The sequence below is a fragment of the Bemisia tabaci genome, chromosome 8 (genome assembly GCF_918797505.1).
Source record: "Bemisia tabaci chromosome 8, PGI_BMITA_v3".
In the NCBI taxonomy this organism is placed as follows: Eukaryota; Metazoa; Arthropoda; class Insecta; order Hemiptera; family Aleyrodidae; genus Bemisia; species Bemisia tabaci.
This window is the reverse complement of record NC_092800.1, coordinates 21,337,552-21,358,106: the sequence shown is the minus strand read 5'-3', so window position 1 is coordinate 21,358,106 and position 20,555 is coordinate 21,337,552. Positions and strand designations below refer to the sequence as shown.

The window sequence follows — 20,555 nt, the reverse complement described above, 5'->3', positions numbered from 1 at the left end:
CAAGAGTATTTTTTCTTGTCGATGTTTTTAAGAGTCTATAGACTCTAGATCTAATGTGTTTTTTTTCCAGTGCACCCTGAATTTGAAACAAAATACCTGTTGAACCTAACCTCATTTTCCTGAACCGCCGGCCCGGCAACACTGGAGGGCGAGAATTTGCGGGAAAGGGGTAAACAGATACTCTTCCTAAAATTCTAATTTTATGGTGCTTTTGTCTTGGCCGTGGCCGTATCTTGTTGCCTGCTCCACTACTCCGGCTCATCCACTCCATCCGGCGGAACCCCCTACCCCCTCCGCCCTCTCACCCCCTCTCACCCCCCATCCCTGAGGGACGGTAGCGAAATGGGACCCGGAAACTTGCGACCTCTGTCCGGTCGCGGCTCCTCTCCCACCGCCGCACGGCGGATCGAGTCAATGGGAGAGATCGGACAAAATTTGGAAACTTTAACCGCTTATAACTCCGTCTACACAAAACATTGAGGTTCTGAAAGTGGTTCCACTGGTTTCTCCGTAAAATTTTCCTACTTGAGCACCCCTTGAAATTTAAAATGTGACGAAATAAACATCAAAATTTGCAGTTTTAGTCGAAAATTTCACGTCCGACCTCTCTTATTGACTCGATCCACTGTGCGCCGGGTCTCCGTTCCGGCGTGATGACAGTTTACAGATGAATCGGTTGTTTCCAAAAGGGAACGAGTCGATTTTTGGTTGAGCCTTGGGTTGCCCAAAAGGACATGCTAACGAAGACTCATCATGGAATATACTTTTTCCCTTTTGAAAATAACTGATTCAGATACCAAGTGACCGAGTCGCCGCCCACGGTGGCTAAATTGATTCTTAAACTTAGTGGATCAGAACTCGAACAGTTCAGTGAGCTTTTCAAGTAGCTCAATAGCCTTTAGTACGCTGATTATTGAAAGTGATAGACAAAATTATAGACAAAAAAGACAAATGGAAAATGGAGCGATCTTATTGGTTGAAACGCGTTATTCTTACAGACTAGGGGAAAATGCTGGATTAACTAAACTGCCGTGCTAAGCAAGAACGCTGTAAATCCATAAATTTTTCCTCGTTTTTTTGGAACTTAACACTTTAAAAAATAAAAAACTGTTTTACTCATGCACCTTAAATTTTCAGGTTAAGTCCTTGATAATATTTGCAAAAGAATTCTTCAAAAACATTGTCCCAGGGTCTACAAGTTTTTCTGCTTTGAAACATTGTTTCCAAAAAATGTAAAATGGCGTTTACGGCGTTTTTGCGTTGCACGACAGTAAAGGCCTCTTGTGGGTTGCCGTTTGTTAGAGAGATTTTTGGAGGGGATATGCCCCCCCCCCTATTTAGGGGTTCATTTTTGGGCCAAGGAAGGGCTAATTTTAGATTATCATGAGTCTGCTCAAAATAAACTTTTTAGTACTTTCCAATGGTGATGCAATAGAATCGCAATTCGGGAACCCCTACTTTCAGGATCATGACTCCCCTATTTACCCCCCAAGGGTAATGGGGAGGGGGGGTTCGGGAATATGATATTCGGATTCCTTGTGGTCGATTCCCTATACCATCCCGCAATCCCGGACTTCGTGCGACCTAAAACAATCGAGAAAAAAGCCTGATATGGGTCGATTTACAGTGTGCGCACGATTAGTGGACTCCCCGCTAATTTGAAAATTCGCGCGTCAATTCGTATATTTTGCCGCGCGCGCCACTGAAATTGGCGGGAACCAATGAGAGTGGAGCTTCCGACTTGTTTACATTTGCATGATTTTGATAAGCAAGATGTCATTGTCAACAAACGTGGCTCTGCATCTTTTCGCGAGTGTTGAGTGTAATCTGTCCTACAAATATTTAGAGTTAATTTATTATGTTAGTGCGAGGTAGTTTCATTTGCCCATCGTAACCACATAACTCCAAACAATAATCAATTCGGTGTTCCCTCGTTCAATCTCAATATGTTCAAGTCGATGCCTCCAGCCATGCCCTCCAAGTATCTGTAAGTTCTCGTCAATAGTTTAAGTATTTTGTCCTCCTCGCAATTTCACCAGCACTGTACTGTTCGAAATTATCGAGGCAATCCAATTCCAGGAAGATTCAAACCTTCCATTTTGGTTTGTTTACACATTTATTGCTTATGTATTACCAGGGAATCACTTGTCATGGTGTGGTCCACCTACTCCAAAATTGTGTTTTTAATGTCAACATCTCACAAGTTTATCTATACTCTGAGTCCCCTTCGAAAGGGTTTTCACAGCTGAGAGATCTAATACTTTTTGCCCAGAGATAAGACTACAGAAGGTCTCTGTCGTAACTCAGAGTCTAATCTATTGAGTAGTAGTGTCTCATAGGGGCGGCCAAAGTTTGATTTTCCTACGATGATCATCGATCATGCCTCAAGAATGGTTGATTTCATGCCTTGGGTGTAGCGATTCATGCATGGACGTATTTCTATCAAACGGAACTATGTGCATTATGACGTGAGCCATGTCATGCGTGTATTCTAATGGGTCTCAGGGCTCATGTCATAACGCACATAGTTCCGTTTGATAGAAATACGTCCACATATCCTTGAAGGATTGGTAGTAGGGTTGAATTCACTTCCCCTGAAGCTTTGTAGTCTTTGCAGTCATCGTTAGAGAAGAAAAACAGTAGACCTGATTTGACGACACACCGGCAGAAAAGACTGAATGCATTAAGATTGCCATGAACATTCACATCACACGTAAAAATTTATTAGTCTTTGACCATCTTCAAGTCATGTCTATTTTTTCCCTCTACTCACTGTACTGCAGGAAAAAGTTAATCTTCACAGGTACCTAAAACCTATCAGTACATATCTATGTGTCGCAGACTAAATCGCTGTTTCCGGCTAACCGTCATTTGCCCATGCTAATAACGAACATTGCTTTTTGCCCTAGCAGATTGTAATTTGTCCAGGTAGCTTGCTGATTGCCTAAGCAGATTTCTGTCTGCCTTGGTAGTCACAGTTTATTATGGGTTGCTCCACATTTGCCCATAATTGCTCCATAATGACTACTTGCCTGCAACATAACTGTTTCAGACCAGCCGTACCCAGCTTTTTCTCGGTTGCTTTAGAGGTCGCCCAAAGTCAGGGACCCCAGGGCAGGTTAGGGATTTACCCCAAAGAATCCGTCTCGGTGGATGTAAAATGGTCTCGGATCCATCCTCCCCAGCCCCACTCGGGGGGTTAAGGGGGGGGGGGGGTGTTCATGATCCTGAAAGTCGGGGAGCCCGACCAAATTGCGATTCAATTGCATCAGAATTGAAAAGTAAAACATATAGGATTGCTCCATTTTCTCTTTTTCTTCTTTGTCTATCGCTTTGTCTATCAGTTTCCATAATCAACCCGCATTTCTACCGCAGGAAAATTTGCCGCTCCTCTGGCGTAAGGGCGTACCTCGATTTCCGCATAAGTCCCAGAAAGCATGGATTTAAACGTAAAACTGGGCTTACCTGGAAATTGACGAATGGAAAAAATTGCCGAAAATGCCATTGGAACGCCATACCGTTTTAATTTCTGTGGCACAAAAACGACGAATTGGGAAAGACGCACTGCTGAAAATTTTGGAAAGAAACGATGTGACTGAGTCTATACATATAGAGAGATTTGAATGCCGAGCTGTATCTATTCTCCTTATAGAGCGGAATCAACCCTTTTCACGAGGTGTCATACGTTTTTTTTAGTGCTAATTTCACATAACATTTATATCACTCGGGTTTTCGGGCGCTGCAAAGACTCCGGCACCGAATTTCGCGCCTAGATTTTTAACAGCGCGGCAACACGAGATCGTCATCATTAGCGTCTATGCTGCTGTGTTAAGGAAAAACACCATATGAACCCTCAGGCGTTGCCAAATTTACTTTAATAATACAGGACTTCCTTGGTAAACCTATGAATATTTTCCTACCAATTTTTCAGATGATTTTGTTCGCAAGTTTACCCAAAATTCCTGAGAATTACAGGGATGAATGTTCATAAATTTCCTCAAAAGTGAACATTTTATCGAAGGAAATTTGGCATCCCTCGAATGTTCATACGACATTTTTCCTTAGCACGGCAGTGCGAGCCGACGCTGGGTTGACAGCGGCGGTGGCCAGCACCAACGCCTTTCATCCCGCTCATACATTATTTCGCACGGCTCCCGTGTCCCCAACTATGGAGGAGAGCCACAAGGCAGTCTGGGGTGAGCCTCGAGACCCATAAGAACATGCGCTAACCGTGGCTCATACAGAAATGCACTTACGGCTCTCTTCCGTAACACGACAGCGTGCACGCGCACCACTTCAGCCACCGGGTAGGTGTCGAGTACGGAGTAATACACGGGCGCTTTGAAGTTATCCCCGCGGTGGAGGGGGCGGCGTTACCCCTTTCGCACGTCGTGACCAACGTGCAACGTGCGGTCGCCTCCCAAGGATTAGCTATGCAAATTGATTCTTGGACCCTTTCGAGCCTTGACCTCGCCTGCGCGCCCTCTCGCGGCAGCGGCCAGATGTCAAACAACCCTGGTTCCGTTGAGCTTTAACGCGGATTTGAGTGAAAGTCTTGTTAGCCAAAACGACCGTAAGTGCGAAGTGAGGTTTTGAGATTTCGACCCTATTAACCAGAATACCCTAAAGGGGCAGTTTAAGTATTACGTAACGCAATTAGGGGGAGGGGGTTTTGAAACAGCGTAACGGTGCGTTACGATGGGGAGGGGGTCAGGCCCAGGGTTACGTGACAAATCGAAGCCGAGGGGGAATAAACATTGGAAAAAACACGTGCAGGAAATTGAAGAGCCCGTCCTTCCCGAATGATTTTTTTAAAAGTGGGGGGGGGGGGGGGGCAGGCCAGCGCTACTTAATTCAAAAGGAAGGTTGTTGGGCTGCGTTATGAGTGCGTTAGAAGAGGGAAGGGGCGTAAAAATCGGGGAAAAACGCGTTACATAATACTTGTGCGGCCCCTTAAGTAAGAATATGGAGCAGTGGAGGTTAGGTGTTGTAAAGCGCGAGGGAAAGCTATTAAGTGACCTGCATACATGTAAAATTTTTGATATAAAATATACCTTATATGTGCCTATTTCTTTCTTTTTTAAATGAAAATATTACTTTATTTCAAAAACATTTACATTTTTAAAATGTGGCAAATATTTGTAAACCCTTTTCCAAGCAATGGCATCAATATTAATATCAATAAGCCGTAGTTGTGTTGAAAGAAACTATACAAAAATGAATTAAAGAGGAAAAAAAACCGAGACGCACGCAATCTTCGGTTTTAACCCATTTGTACGTCGGCCTTTTAGAGTCCAACTTTGAGCGTTTGGTTGCACGTACACCACGCTGCAGCCCAGTAAAATCACAAAATATACATGAAACAATTAAAAAGCTTTGGAAATCATTGAATTTGACACAGAATCACCCTAATGTTTACAAAACGCACATTATACTTTCCTATAATACATATTTTTCCCATCAATTTGAGAATAATCCATGCGAAGTGTGCACAATATTCAAAATCACGAGTCAAAAAACGCTGACTCCGCGAGTTCAGATATTAAAACCTATCACAGAGCGGAGCGGCGTGCTGCCTCCGCGAAACGCGCACTGGCGCCTACAAACCTATCAGGGATACTTCACGCATTGCGCAATGCGTGAAGTATCCTTGTTAGGTTTGTAGGCGCCAGTGCGCAATGCGTGAAGTATCCCTGTTAGGTTTGTAGGCGCCAATGCAAGTTTTGCGCTGGCCGGCCCGCCCGCCGTCGCCGCGCCGCGCCGCAGTGTGTCACTGCGCCTCAATCAACTATTTCACAACAGTGGTGTTGCACAGTGTAATACAAAATCGAAGGCGTTCCAGCATATTAATAATGACAGGCATCGTTTAAGAGTGTGGAGCTTTCTTCGCAAAATAAATCGAGATACTACGGCACAAAAAGAGGGCGGTAGTTCAAAAACTCACTAAGTCCTGGCATTTGTATTTAATAACGTTAAGCATAAGTTTTGAATTTCATTTGAAGAAAGAGTGATTTGATTTAAGCAGAAACATTCTTGAGTATAGATTTTATTTTGAATCAAGAATAAAATAGCTGAATGAAAGCGGATATCGTCACCTTCCAGGCAAAGTATCACAAGCGCCATGCGACGTTTAAAAATTTCCGCCGTCATTTTATTTTTTTACTGAGAAATTGTTGGTTGAATCTGTTCGGAAATTTCACTAAATTTTATCGGCAGCACAAAGAAAATTCAGTGAAATTTTCGGACAGCTTCGTTGAACAATTTCTCTGTAAAAAAATAAAATGGCGGCGGAAATTTTTAAACGTCGCATGGCGCTTGTGATACTTTGCCTGGAAGGTGACGATATCTGCTAAAGTTGCTGTTTCGATGGATTTCAATATTTTTTGCTGGTCGACAAGAATCAAGCATCAAAACAGGATTCTGTGACCAGCGCGAATGACCTGTTCCCTTGTTATATACTCAGTATCAGAACAAAATATTATTATTTTTCGAATTTTTTTTTTTTATTATTATTATTATTTTTCATGTTCACCGCTGTCACCAGCTTTGCTGGGTTGCTTTAAGCCCTCACACAGGGGCAAACAATGCTCCTAGGAATGAGGGCTGTTTGTGGTTTGGGTGGCCGGGTGGTGATTATTTCACTCCCCCTTGGAGGATGGCTCGTCACGGACTAGGATACCTGTTTTAGGAACCGAGGCAGGGTAGGTGTCTGGAGGACGCCTGCCTAAAGGTTTCTTTCCTGAGGTGGTAGGGGGTAGTTATTATTATTATTATTATTATTATTACCGCTTGAGTATATGAAACAGATACATTTTCCACTTACAATGGAAGTGACGATTGAATTAAAGACAAGAATTATCGGAACTATAAAAAAACAAAGATCAGCAAAAGTTGAGATGAAAAACAAGTTGAAGGTCACTTAATTCAACTCTGGTTGAAAATGTGCGATACCGGAATCTGCCTTTTGGCATTCATCGGCAAAAATGAATGTGTCCATTACAGCTTTTTTATTGACTAGGACGGTTTTGATTTAAGAGCACTTTTTAATCCAACTGTCTTTTGAATCTTGTAGACAAGCTTGGAAACTTGCGATTGTAAGAGTCTTTCCGATTTGTTTCTCTAGTCGACTATTTTTCGCAGTGCATATAGCTATGAGAAAAATATGAAAATTTGGGGAATCCGATAGGGGACATCGCAAAATGTTCACCCTCTCCCGACGAATAGCGAACTCCCGATTGACGTACAAAAGGGATAATTAAATCGCGGAAATCCGTCGTCCGCAGCGGTGGAAGAAGTCGGAGGCGTGTCGCTCCCCGAGAGTAGACGGGCAACATAAACCGAGTCGAAGTCGGTTCCCTCGCCACCGGATGGGCTTTTCAATTTGCTAAGCGGGGAAAACCGCGAAGCAAGGGTGGGGGCGGGGCCGGGAACGGCGTTCTCCGGCGCGGGTGAAAAGGGAATCATCGATCAGGGCGGAGCAAAGACAAAAAAAATAACTGCTCCGATCAAAGTTACAATTGTCTTATTGCGTCATCAATCTGGGGACCTTTCATAAGAAGCGGGCGGACGTCGGATACGTCGGCCAGCGGAGCCACGTATCTGACGTATCAATTAATCAAGTCATGCGTTGCTGGCCCCCGCCCGCGGGGCGCGGGCCCCCGACCAAACAAGATTGATCTTCGCGCCGCGTCAGAAGGAAGTCGGGAGTTGTGTCACAAGAAAACAGATTATCATCCCCCATTAACCTCCAGTTTCCACTTTTTCCGCCCCTCTCCCCCCGGGTCGGCTCCTCTCCGCTAATCATGTCCCTCCTGCGAGCCCCTTCCAGCGTTCCGGCGGTTTCCCTTGATAAACCACCTTGAACTATTTTTGTTTCGAGCCACTCAACTATTAAGCTGGAAAAGCGTGTGTTCACCGATTTTTTAAACATTTTCTCCTAGTTTTTTGACGGATGAACCACCCTGAACTATTTTTCTATACAGTGATTGAATTGTTAAGCTGGAAAAACGTGTGATCACCGATTTTTTAAACATTTTCTCGTAGTTTTTTGACGGTTGAACCACCTTGAACTATTTTTCTTTACAGTGATTGAATAGTTGGGCTGAAAAAAGGTGTGATCAACAATTTTTCAAATATTTTCTCGTAGTTTTTTGACGGCTGAACCACCTTGAACTATTTTTCTTTACAGCGATTCAACTGTTAAGCTGGAAAAAGGTGTGATCTACAATTTTTCAACTATATCCTCGTAGTTTTTTGACGGTTGAACCACCTTGAACTATTTTTGTTTATTCAACCGTTAAGCTGAAAAAATGTGTGATAACCGAATTTTGTCTATTTTCTCGTGGTTTTATGACAGTTCCAGGGAGTCTACCATCAAAAAAACCTGAGAAAACCGGTAAAATCCAGGGAATTGAATTTTGAGGGAAACCTCATAGAATTTTCCGTTGACTATGGAATAATTTTTTTCTCAAACAGAATGTGTACAGCTATATTTGAACATTAATAAATCCAATATTTTTCTAAAAATAGGATTTTGTGGTAGTAAAATTAGACAAGTAACTTATAAGGCCGAGAGAGACGCACAGGTGGGTCAAGACTCCTTGAATGAGGCGGGGGGAGTAAGGGGGGTCCGAGGGCCACCCCTAAAATTTTTTGAATTTTTGAGGCATCTAATACGTAGTTTGAGTCAACCAAATGTAAGCGTCTTTCCTTCTCCCTTCTTATGTCCCTCTTCCTTCCTACCCTCTTTTTTTTGGGCGAACGGAGGGGGGGGGGGACGCACGCCCCTACGCCCATCTGGATCCGCTATGGCCGATAGGGGACTTTGGCGGCTGGGTGTCGCAGAGCGGCAAAGCGCGCTGAGAAAAGCGGCTTTACTGTATGTATACAATTAAATGTCTTTAGTCACTTATGCAACCGTACAAGCTCTTTGTCTAGGAAGTGACGTCATGTATCGGACGGGGTAAAAAAAGGATTTTCCTCGCCCCTAACACGGGAGCAAATTTTGAAATTCCCGCGGCGCGCTATCAGAGCCGAGCGAGGGCGCGGAGAAAAAGAGACGGGGAAATCTAAATTCTCGCAGGAATAGCGTAAGTGGCGGGAGATAATATGAACGTATTTCTGCCAAACGGAACTACGTGCATTAAGTCATGAGCCCGAGACTCCTAAGAATGCATGCACAACAGGGCTCACGCCATAATGCACATAGTTCCGTTTGGCAGAAATACGTCCATATAGCGCGGCAATATAAATCTCCGACGAGGGTGGATATTAAAGCGAATAAAAGTTGGGGCGGATTCGCTCCTCGCGGATTCCGCCAACTTTGCATCCCGCGATCGAAAAATCCTGAATGAAAGTTTAAATTATTATTCATGAATCGCGGGATCGGCGGCGGGGCTTGAGGTACGGACGGGGGGGGGGGGAGAGATGTGCTGCCGTTCTAAGGAGAAACGCCGTATGAACCTTCAGGCGTTGCCACATTTCCCTTGGTAAATAACGAATTTTCGGGAAAATTTTTAGATATTTTTCCTTCAATTTTTCAGATAATTTTGTCGGCGATTTTACCTAAAGTCTCTGAAAATTTCAAGGAAAAATATCCATAGCTTCCTTCAAAAATAACGATTTTCTGAGACGAAATTTGGCAACTCTTGGATGTTTATACGGCGTTTTTCCTTAGTGTGGTAGCGTGCTAGTGTAGCGTTATAAATATCGGATTTTTCGCATCCCCGCTCGACTTCCTCAGCGTGGCGTGCTTTGCGATATATCGATTGACCGCCGTTTAAACCCGCGAAAAAGAATCGATATCAGGGTATTCGCGACGAACACCTTAATAATCGATTCTTTACCATAACTTCAAATGGGGAGGTATCGATGATCGATTATTCTCGCCTCGCGACTGTCGGCTTTGAGTTTGAGTTATTCCTTCTTCCCCGGTGCAGCCGCTGATTTGAATTCCCTCTCTTTGAGCGGTGTGAAGGAACGCAGCGAGAATCATAACGAACCCGAGACATGCGGATTGCAGTTTCGTCGCAGCACATCCTATCCTGCATTTTAAGTTGAACCCTCTCGACCCTTTAACTCCGTGCTTTCCGCGGTTGACGTAAAAATTTGACTCAAGTCCCTTAGGCATTGGAGCGACGGCCTACGTCAGGTTCAGCGAGGACGCTCCGTGGAAAGTGCAGTACTCTGCCGTGTGGAGGTAGGACGCTGTATGAGCCTCCAGATCTTGCCTCATCATTTCCTTTTGACAAAATAATAATTTTCAACAAGACACATGCTACCGATGAAATTCTGACTAACCTGCATCATTTAAGATAATGGATTCATTGAGATGACAAAGTGACACACTGACCAATTTCCACCCGCATATCGAGCGATGTCATGCCCCTCTGGTTCCACTCTACTCTACTACTAACGTGCTAACCGATTTGCATCATTTAAGATAACGAATTTATTGGGATGTCATTGACCCTTGAACACGACCATAGGGCTTTGACGCAATGATAAACTGACCAATTTCCACCCACATATCGAGCAACATCATTCCCCTCTAGTGTTCGAATCGTATACCTAAAAATTAAAGGGCCGCCCACCTTGGCCATCACACACCTGTTGCGAAATAATTGCTTAAATCGCCGCCTTGGCACGCTGCTCCGCGGCGGGCTAGGGCGACTAGCGCGACACGCGCATTGGCGCCTACAAACCTAACAGGGATACTTCACGCATTGCGCAATGCGTGAAGTATCCCTGTTAGGTTTGTAGGCGCCAATGCGCGTGTCGCGCTGACAGCACACTGCTCCGCTCTGTGTTAGGCTGTAATATTTAAAATATTTTGAAATGTTTGCACACTCCACACGAATTATTTTCATTTAATTGATGAAAAAAAATATGTATTAAAGGAAAATATAATATGTGCTTTGTAAATGTGAAGGTGGCTCTGTGTCAAATATAATGATTTCCAAAGCACTTTAATATTTTCTTTTATTTATGGTGCTTTTACTGTGCTGCAGCGTTGAGTTCGTGCAACCAAACGCGAAATGTGATATGATGTAAGGTGAGCATTTCTACGATCCAGGATTTGGTGGCGTTGGTTCTCAGCGCCTAGATGCAACTTTACGTGCTCGAAGGATGTCCGCATTGCATACGACAAAAATTGAAGGTGCCTCTAATTTTTTCCCAGGCACGGTGGCTCATAGTGATACACGCGGCCGACGCCTTTTGAACTGCGCTTGAATTACTGGGTTTCTGCGTCATTTTTCTCCGTTTTTGGTGTGTGCATTGTATTCTACGCGTTATTTACCTTCGGAAAAATTTATCCGTAAGTCAAAATTCGTTCATAGTTTAGTGACCCATTCGCTTATTCTACCTCCGGGGATTCTATAGCACGATCCAGGGTTAAACGGCCAGACTGCAGGAGCCAAAACATCCCCAAATCTCCTCTTCAAATTGAGTTTTCGATTTTGTTTAGATCATTTATGAACTAAGGGCATAATAGTACAGGGGAATACAAATTTTCATGAGATTTGGTATACAACCGTTGCCAAAAGTCAGGAAAAACAATTTATTTTCCGAAATTTCGGGAAGGGGCGGTGTAGTTCCGCCTGGGGCTTCTTTTGGAAAAAAACTTTATACAACAAGAAAATATTATTTTGACCCATAGAACTCGCTCCTGCAGTCCGGCCGTTTAACTCTGGATCACCCTGTATAATAACAAAAACGGCTCATCTGCGTTACATTTTCCGGACGCACGTGACAACATGACGTGCGCTCGAAGCCCAATCTCAATCGGACTCGAAATAGTCAGGTGCATCAGATCGACGGGAAGTTTTCGCCCACTTGAATTCGGACGTATCCAAATCAAAACGAACCATCTCCGTTGCGACCTGGGTCTTGAGACCCATAAGAATACAAGCACAACAAGGCCCATGTCAAAGTGGAGATGCTGCTTTTTGATTGGAGTACGCCCGTTTCATTCCGGTCAAACTTCGGCGCAACTTTAAATCGGGCTTACGGTCACTGGAGGGGAGGGGGAGGGTGGGGGAGGACTGGGCGGGAATGCCCTGTGTATAGTTTGCATCGGCGTATCGCTCAAAGGGGTGAGGGGAGGGGGGCTCAGGTCAGCCAGGAATTTTCCTGCCAGAGTATTTATTCTGATGGACGAGAACGGAATTAGTTCATGCCCGCCTTGTTGCCATCCCACGCAACGAGGGCGTTTGAAGTAGATTTTGAATGAGTCGAATACCATTTTTCACTCATACTCAATCACATTCAACTTTTTTAAGAGAGTGCTGTATACATATGGTTGATCTAGGGTTAATCTCACTCTACGATAGAACGTCATAATAATAACGCGTAAAGCGCAACGGATAGCACCTGCGGTGTGAAGCGTTTCGGGGTAGAGTATGTACTCGGACACAACTCGACTCGCGTTCGGGGACAACTCGAAAAATTAACCTACGAACAAGGTCGATGTAACCAAAATTTTCGTCGATCACCCAAGTCCTGTCGTTTAATTTGACCTGGAGTCCCTTTATACCGAGAGTTAAGACAGTGTGAATCCATTTTGATTGGTTCCCGGATTTTAGGTCTCCGCAGTGTCACAAACGGGAATAAAGATCGCATTTTTACCAATTGCAAAGGTCATAATCTGGAATGGACCGCGGCTTTATGGGTTCTGCAAGGAACAAACGGAATGAGGGAAGGGACGGAGAAAGTAATCGAAGATTACGAAAAACTTTCAATTTGTGTAATCTTTATTCCCGTTCGTGACTCCATGAGACGAGTTGTCTTAACTTGAAAAATAACCATAAACACGGACATTTTTAACTATGTAGGAAAAAGTGGGCAATGTGTTCGGATGGGACTTTTGGCGGCGGTGTCTCCCTGTCTCGGGCAATGTATAAGAGACGGACATGTGGCACCCCCGTTGGAATTAGTTTAAGGGTAGTGCAAAACGACAGGGCGTAGATGGGGCCGGGCAGGGGGTGGCGAGGGGCAAAGCGATAAACAAGCGTGGCTCAAGAAACAGGGTCGGGGAGGGGCCGGTGGCCGGAGGATAGGCGGGGGAGGGGGGGAGAAGCTCACACCTGAACGGAATAAAAAGCTCTAACTTCGCGGACAATACATCTTGCGGTCCGGGTCCAGCGCCCGGTTTCCGTTCCGCTCCGAAATCAGGAATTTCTTTGGCCACACCGGGTCCCCCCCCCCTCCATCCGTGTGCGTGAGAGGAGGGTTGGTGGTGGCGTGAGGCGTGCGCTCGCCGTTGGATCTTCGGAGTTCGGATCCTTTTGCAGCGGTCGACTGACTTCCTTTTTTAAGTTAATGACCATACTTGGTTCCTGCCTTGTTCATTCGTCATTTTTTTTCATGAGTTCTAATCTGCCGTGCTAAGGAAAAACGCCGTATGAACCTTCAGGCCTTGCCTGATATCCTGTGATAAAACACGAATTTCCTGGTAAACATACGAATATTTGTCTTTAAGTTTTTCGTACAGTTTTATTCGCAATTTCACGTAAAGTTTCTGAAAATTTCAAGGACAAAGATTCATAATTTGCGTCAAAAATAAACATTTTATTGGAGGAAATTTGGCAACTCTCGAATGTTCATCTGCTGTTCTTCCTTTTAGCACGGCAGTATTGTTTATCATCTAATTTTGGATGCTTTCTTAGACAATGTATTTTGGAGAACCCACACTAACGGTTTTTACGACCTTCGAATACAATTTAACGTTTGAGCTTTTGAAAATTGATCCGTGCAAGGGGTTCAGAATTTTACTTTTTAGATACTTAAAATTGAAGCTCAAATACAATTAGCTGAAATATATTAATGAGTCTCCATAAAAAATATTTTGTAAAATGAAATGTGGCAACTTCTGACGAGTCGCATAAAGTTCTTTATAGTGTGTCTAGCTTAACATCAACAGACTTAAAGGTAAAAGCTACATTAATGAAAACACTAGATACAACTATTCGTGCGTAATGGATGTCCATATTGCATACATGAAAAATTGAAGGCTTTTCGAATTTTTTTGACCTTTCAATCCATACATTTCACACTGTGCGCTTAACTTAAGTTTCTTCTTAGCATGGATTTGTTGACATCTTTTGTTCATGTGGAAAATTTTGTTACCAACTTGTAACTGAGTACCGACAGCCAAACGACGCCGTATAAGTTTTGAGGAGGTGAATAAAAATAAATAAAAAATAAATAAAAAAATATTTTACTTAAAGTTACGGTCTGTAGGGTGTTCCAAGAAAAAAGGCGAGTGCCTTCAATTTTTCGGGTATGCAACACGGGCATCCACCAAGTACGAATAGTTGTATCCAGGCGTTATCATCAACGTGGAATCGCATCTCCGAATCGGGGAGCGAAGTTACGTTGGGAAATTTTAAAACACAGCAATCGGTAGATTTATATTCAAATAGTTGCTTTCGACTTGTGTCGTTTTGACTTATTGATGACGCATAGCACTTTGGGGTATTCTGAAGGAGGTGGCAACGTAATTTATCCCGCTACAAGGGGCCGCGGAACTCCAAAACCCGGATGATGGTCATTCATCTTCACCGGACCTCTTCAGCCCTCTTTTTGCATCTCGCACCCCCTTTTTGACCGCGGCTTCCGCAGTCCCCTCGGCCGGACTTCGGCCTATTTCTTCAGGTGAAACGTTTAATAGGGTATTATTACGGAAGATTAATGCGTAATATGACGGCTCACAGCTTTCGCCGAAAACTCGAGTTTAACAAAGCAAATTGATGTAAAGCAAAGTCATTTAATTAATGGCCTACTGAATAAGTCCCCTCTGTGATTTTGGATACCTCAACGAGGTTCTTCCAGCACCTTTCGCGTTAAAATACTGAGTTTATTGCTTACTTTTTACACCTAATTATACTTTTAACAACCTTGTAATTTCTTCCTGCAGCCGACAGTTTTACCACCATTAAACATTTTCCTTTGATATATAACATATTGTGATTCTTACTGCTCAGTGCACTTGTGACATTTTTGCGAGAAAATCTACTTAACGAAACTAGAGTGCAAGCGAAAATCGCATAGAACATAAAAACTTATCTACAGAAGAGCTAAAAACACCCAAGAGCTCTGTATCTTTAATGAAATGTTCTGTAGCTTCAATCATTCTATGTATATTACACAAGCATCTGCACATGGTTTGTTCCATCCTCTCTAAAAACTTTCTCCTATTTTACATGATCACAGAAAAAATTAAAGTTACACGTAAAATGTTGTATATTGTTCTTCACTTAGCATTAGAGATCTAAGTTTAGATGAAAAAAGAAAGAAACACATGCATGTGTGATGGTTGAGGACAAAATTACACCAAAAACATTAGGCTGTTAAATTACAATACTGTTTGTTTAAAAAAAAGGCGACGATCTCAAAACGTGTGTCTCAACAGCCCCTGGCGCTAATTTTACGTCTTGAGGATGCTAAGTTAACTGCAAGGGTAGTTGAGCCAACGCTAAGAAGTCGTCACACATTTGTTTAACAATCGCGGGATTTCAATTCATCATCATAATTATTTCCAGTGAATGTTCCGCCCGAACCACTATACATGTGTTTTCTCTCTTTTTCATCAAAATGTAGATCTCTGATGCATAGTTATAGTTAAGAGGCTTTTTACATGTATCACCAATTTTTCTCAGTGTAGAGGATACTAGAAACGAGTCACTGATGAGAGAAGTCAAGTGAGACACACATGCTAAAACCAAGCAGTGATCAGCGAAAATGTCTGTTAATATTGCAACACGGGAGGAGGTCTGACGATGATTCTCTTTTAAAGGAGAAAGAGTGGATGAATTAGTTGAGCCCCAATGTTTATTAGCTAACAAATGAGAATCTCCTCCCTTTCTCTGCTATGTTGTCTAACTGCATTGAGAAATGAGTCCTAGTCTTGAGGGTGGGACTTAACGGGAAACCCCTCAAAAGAATCTAAACATGGCAAAGTCAACTCATCTGTTTGAAACCGGCCTCGTCTGGTAAAACGTCACAATTTTGACTTTATTCAGTCTTCATGTGATTTAGTTTAGTAGCATGCATAAAAAATTATTTAAACGAAGGAAACACGAAAAAAATATTAAATACTTGTTTACTAATGCCTGTATTGTCTTTAGATAAAAATATATTGGACTCATATATATGGAACCAAATTAATTTTATCTCCACATTGTCAAAAAATAATCATAACTACATACACACACATCATAAACTACACCCATTAAAACTTTCGTCAAATAGCATGGACCTCCGCATTTTGCCCCACCTTATACCAAGTTTTTGTCGCCGACGATCAGCAATCGCCCGCACTCTGGAAGCCTCTAGTGAACAAATAGAAAAAACATACAATTCGGAAGTAAAGGAACATACAAGATCAGAATCTAACACAGAGCGGAGCGGCGTGCTGTCAGCGCGACACGCGCATTGGCGCCTACAAACCTAACAGGAATACTTCACGCATTGCGCAATGCGTGAAGTATCCCTGTTAGGTTTGTAGGCGCCAATGCGCGTGTCGCGCTGGTCACCCTCGCCCGCCGCGGAGCAGCGTGCTGCGGCGGCGCTTCAAGCAACTATTTCGCAACAGAGGTGTTGTACAGTATCATAAGAAATTGAAGGCGCTCCAACTTATTAAGAATCCGCATTTTGCCCCACCTTATACCAAGTTTTTGTCGCCGGCGATTAGCAATCGCCCTGACTCTGGAAGCCTTTAGTGAACAAATAGAAAAACATACGATTCGGAAGTAAAGGAACATACAAGATCAGAGAGTTGATTATTTTGCAATAAGAGATATTATATAGAAATTTTCCCCCGTAAAGAAATGTTTAGTAGCAGGCGCATGGAATCCGTGGTCTCAGTCGGGGTCAGACCCGACGAGCAACTAAACTAACTCCGTGACAAAGCGTAGAGTATCACTAAAAATGAAGGCGCTCCGAGCGCAGAATTTTGAAGGCCAGTACCTATCAAACCTTCATCATGCCACGCTTTATCGAAACAACATCCTGAATCGCTTGCAAATGGCCGAGATTCCTAATTGCCTGCGACACTCACATCGTCGGTCCGGGGTCTCTCTTTGTCTCTTGCTAAATTCTATTTACACAAAATCTTGATGTTCAGTGCACTGGAAAAAAAGTCGCCTAGATCTTGAGTCCGGACTCTAAATAACATTAACAAGAAAAAATACTGTTGATTTAATTTCAATCCGCTTTTTCCTGGGACCGAAGCGCCGACCATCTCGATTTAGGCGGATTTCCTTTTGATTAAAGCAAGAAGTCCGATTGAACCAAGAGTATTTTTTCTTATCGATGTTTTTAAGAGTCTGGACTCTAAAGCCACACGGAGAAAAAAACTTCGTGCGTGGGACCCGAAGTTTAGGTCATATGGATCTCTGAGGTTTTCGGATTGAGCATCTGAACTCTTTAGATATAGCTGTCGAGGTTTGGAGCACACATCTGAAACTTCAGTTCTTACATCTAGAGTACTTTGGTTTTCACATCCGAAAAACTTCGGTTCTCACATCTGAAGTATCTTCAGGTGTAAGAACTGAACTTTCAGATGTGTGATCCGAACCTCGACAGGTAGATCTAAAGTGTTCAGATGCTCAATCTGAAAACTTCAGAGATCCATATGACCTAAACTTCGGGTCCCACGCACGAGGTTTTTTTCTCCGTGCAAGTGACTTATTTTTCAAGTGTGGCGTAAATTCGCCTAATTTTGTCTGATAATAGAAGAAAAATTCGAACGATGTGGCAACAATGGGCGGAGAAATGGAGCATCCACCGCTCGATTGGACAACGCGAGTGAGGCTGGGGCTCCACTCGGAGTCGCGAGTCGAGTACGTCGGTGGGTCCATGGCTTGGCCGCGGCGTCCACCGTTGTTGGGTTTCATTACCGCCCGACGCACAGTGGATCGAGTCAATCAGAGAGGTTGGACATAAAATTTTTGACTAAAACTGCAAATTTTGATGTTTATTCTGTCACATTTTACATTTCCAGAGGTGCTTTGAGTAGAAAATTTTACGAGGAAACCAATGAGCCCACTTTTAGAACCTCAAACTTTTATATAAAACGGAGTTATAAGTGTTTAAAGTTTCCAAATTGTTTCCAACTTCTTCCATTGACTCTACACTGAAAGAAAACTCCGGCCGTGGGAGCCGCAATTACGGGCTATATAGACATACCGTCCGTTCCGGGCTCAAAGGCCGAAAATTCCGGCTGCTGGAGCCGTGGCTTCGGCCTCTGAACCCGGAGCAATCGAAGCTATGCCTCCAGCAGCCGGAATTTTCGGCCTTTGAGCCCGGAACGGACGGTATGTCTATACAGCCCGTAATTGCGGCTCCCACGGCCGGAGTTTTTTTTTCAGTGTATCCACTGTGCGACGCAACACACAACAGAGCTGAGGCAACCGGAAAAATGCTGATTGTTTGTATTGCAAATGAATGCACTCGCCCTCCATAGTCCCTTGGGCTTTTCCCGTTTTTTTTTTCTTTTTTCTTTTTTACGCTCGACCAGCGCACAGTGTACCGTCGCCGGGAATCCGGATCCCCAAAGTCACAAATCGTCGTAATTATGCATGGTTACTTCGCTGCCGCACTGAGGAGAAACGCTGTATGAACCAGTGGATGTTGCTAAATCTCCCCTGATAAAGTATACATTTCTTAGAAAAGTTAGAGGCCGTCTCTAAATTACGTAACGCTTGGGGGGGGGGATGCCGAGGATACCTTTCCGCCATTTTGTTCTTACATGTGAAAGATAGGAGCCTACGTTACAAAGGCGTTATAAAGGGGAGGGTGTCCAAAATACCAAAAAAAATGCGTTATGTAAATTTGGGACGGCCCCATCTGAATATACCTTGAAATTTGGACATAATTTGAATAGAATTGCCAATAAATTTCTCTTAAGAATTGGAAGAAAAATTTTCCCAAGTTTTCCTAAGGATTTTCGCACTATCAAAGAAAATTTTGCAACGGTTGAAGGTTCATACGCGGCGCATTTGTTGGCACGGCAGTTTGGGTTACTTCGAGACAGTGTGGTCAGATCAACCAAAAAGACTTGATTGATCGATAATATTTTCAATTAAAGTGAAAAAACCCTTAGGTTACTCTCAGACATTCGGGGATGAGAAAAGTGGTTGATGAACTATTGTACTCTTATTTCTCTCGATGTCTCACAGAGGTTGCGACTTACGAATGATCAGCGCATTGGACTACCACCAACGCGAGGAAGGTTTCATCCCAGCGGTTTGAACCTGATTTTCAGCGAGGTTGTAAATCCTCAGCCCAAAAATTTGGTCAATGTAGTGTCCAAGTCATATGAAGTTATACATTTCTAGATCGCGACAATAGATCATCTAACGTCACTATCATAACTTTCGTCCAGGCATGACTTCTGCAACTCGGAGAACGAACGCAATGCGACATTGATAAAAACGTTTGGATACAACTATTCGCACTTTATGGAAGTGTGTATTGCATACTCAAAAAATTGAAGGCGTCCGAGTTTTTATTTTCCTTTAAATGCACTTTATACTGTTTGGCATGTTTTTACGTAGTTTTGAGACGGCCATGATGATATCATGCACTACTTTCCATACTAAACACAATATATCGGTTACTTTTTCTTAGTTTAAGTTACTCCATGTGGAGTCTAGTTCTGATTGGTTTTCATTTTCAGGCTTCAGGGATGTCATAAACAGTCAGAAGATTACACTTTCGTCGTTCGCAGAAATTATAGGCGGAAATGGACCCGGAAAGTAGGAGCGCAACAGGGAACAGTCTGAATGGGAGAGACAGGAATCCGGAAATTAGTTGACCGGAGATTATGAAAAACGTTACAAACAGCGTAATTTTCCTGCCGATTTGTGACATCCAGGACTCGAGGCTAACTCTCTCTACAGGAGAATTCTATGCGGATCGTCCGACCGGTGGAAATTAGCCGTTTTCCAATCCAAAGAAAGTAACTACATTTCAACGTTGCAACATTTCTTCACATGTAACTATATTTCAACGTTGTCACATTTCTTCACATATTTAATTTTTATTAGAAAACTGTTTAACGTTTCGGCCGAATATTTTTATCGATTTTCCGCTAATTAAAAGCAAAAATTAGTAAAATTCGAGCAAACATTCTGTATTTGTTTTGTTGCGTAGCATTGAAACGTTGACTCAAATGTAGAATGGAATAACATTCTTTCAATTGTCCACAGAAAGTCGTTGTCGAGAAATCTGTATCATCCTCCCGGAGGTAACTAGCATGATAAGAACGTAACTACGAGTACATATAACCGTCGCAAAAATCCTTACGAATTTGTTTTTTATTTGAAAATGACTCAGCGTTTTTGAAAAAAATTGTCAAAATTGCGTAGTGCCTGATTTCCTTGCAAGAATTGGAGACTTTTGAGTCGATTTTGCAACCTCGCAATGGAGTTACGTCTCTTCGTCTGGGGAATGACGAGTTCATCCGATTAGCATAATGGTATCGGTGTCAACGTTAGGAGCACTAACGAGGCACCTGAGGGGCCGTTCATGAGTTACGTTACATGGGAATT

At 43.1% G+C, this 20,555-nt stretch overlaps 1 long non-coding RNA gene across 1 annotated transcript; it reads left to right on the top strand.

Moving 5' to 3' along the window:
- The first annotated feature begins 1,600 nt into the window (after window positions 1-1,600).
- LOC140225322 (uncharacterized) lies at window positions 1,601-20,306 on the top strand. Its single transcript, XR_011900450.1, has 2 exons — window positions 1,601-1,987; window positions 19,682-20,306. It is a non-coding gene; the product is annotated as an uncharacterized lncRNA (long non-coding RNA).
- The last annotated feature ends 249 nt before the right edge of the window (window positions 20,307-20,555 follow it).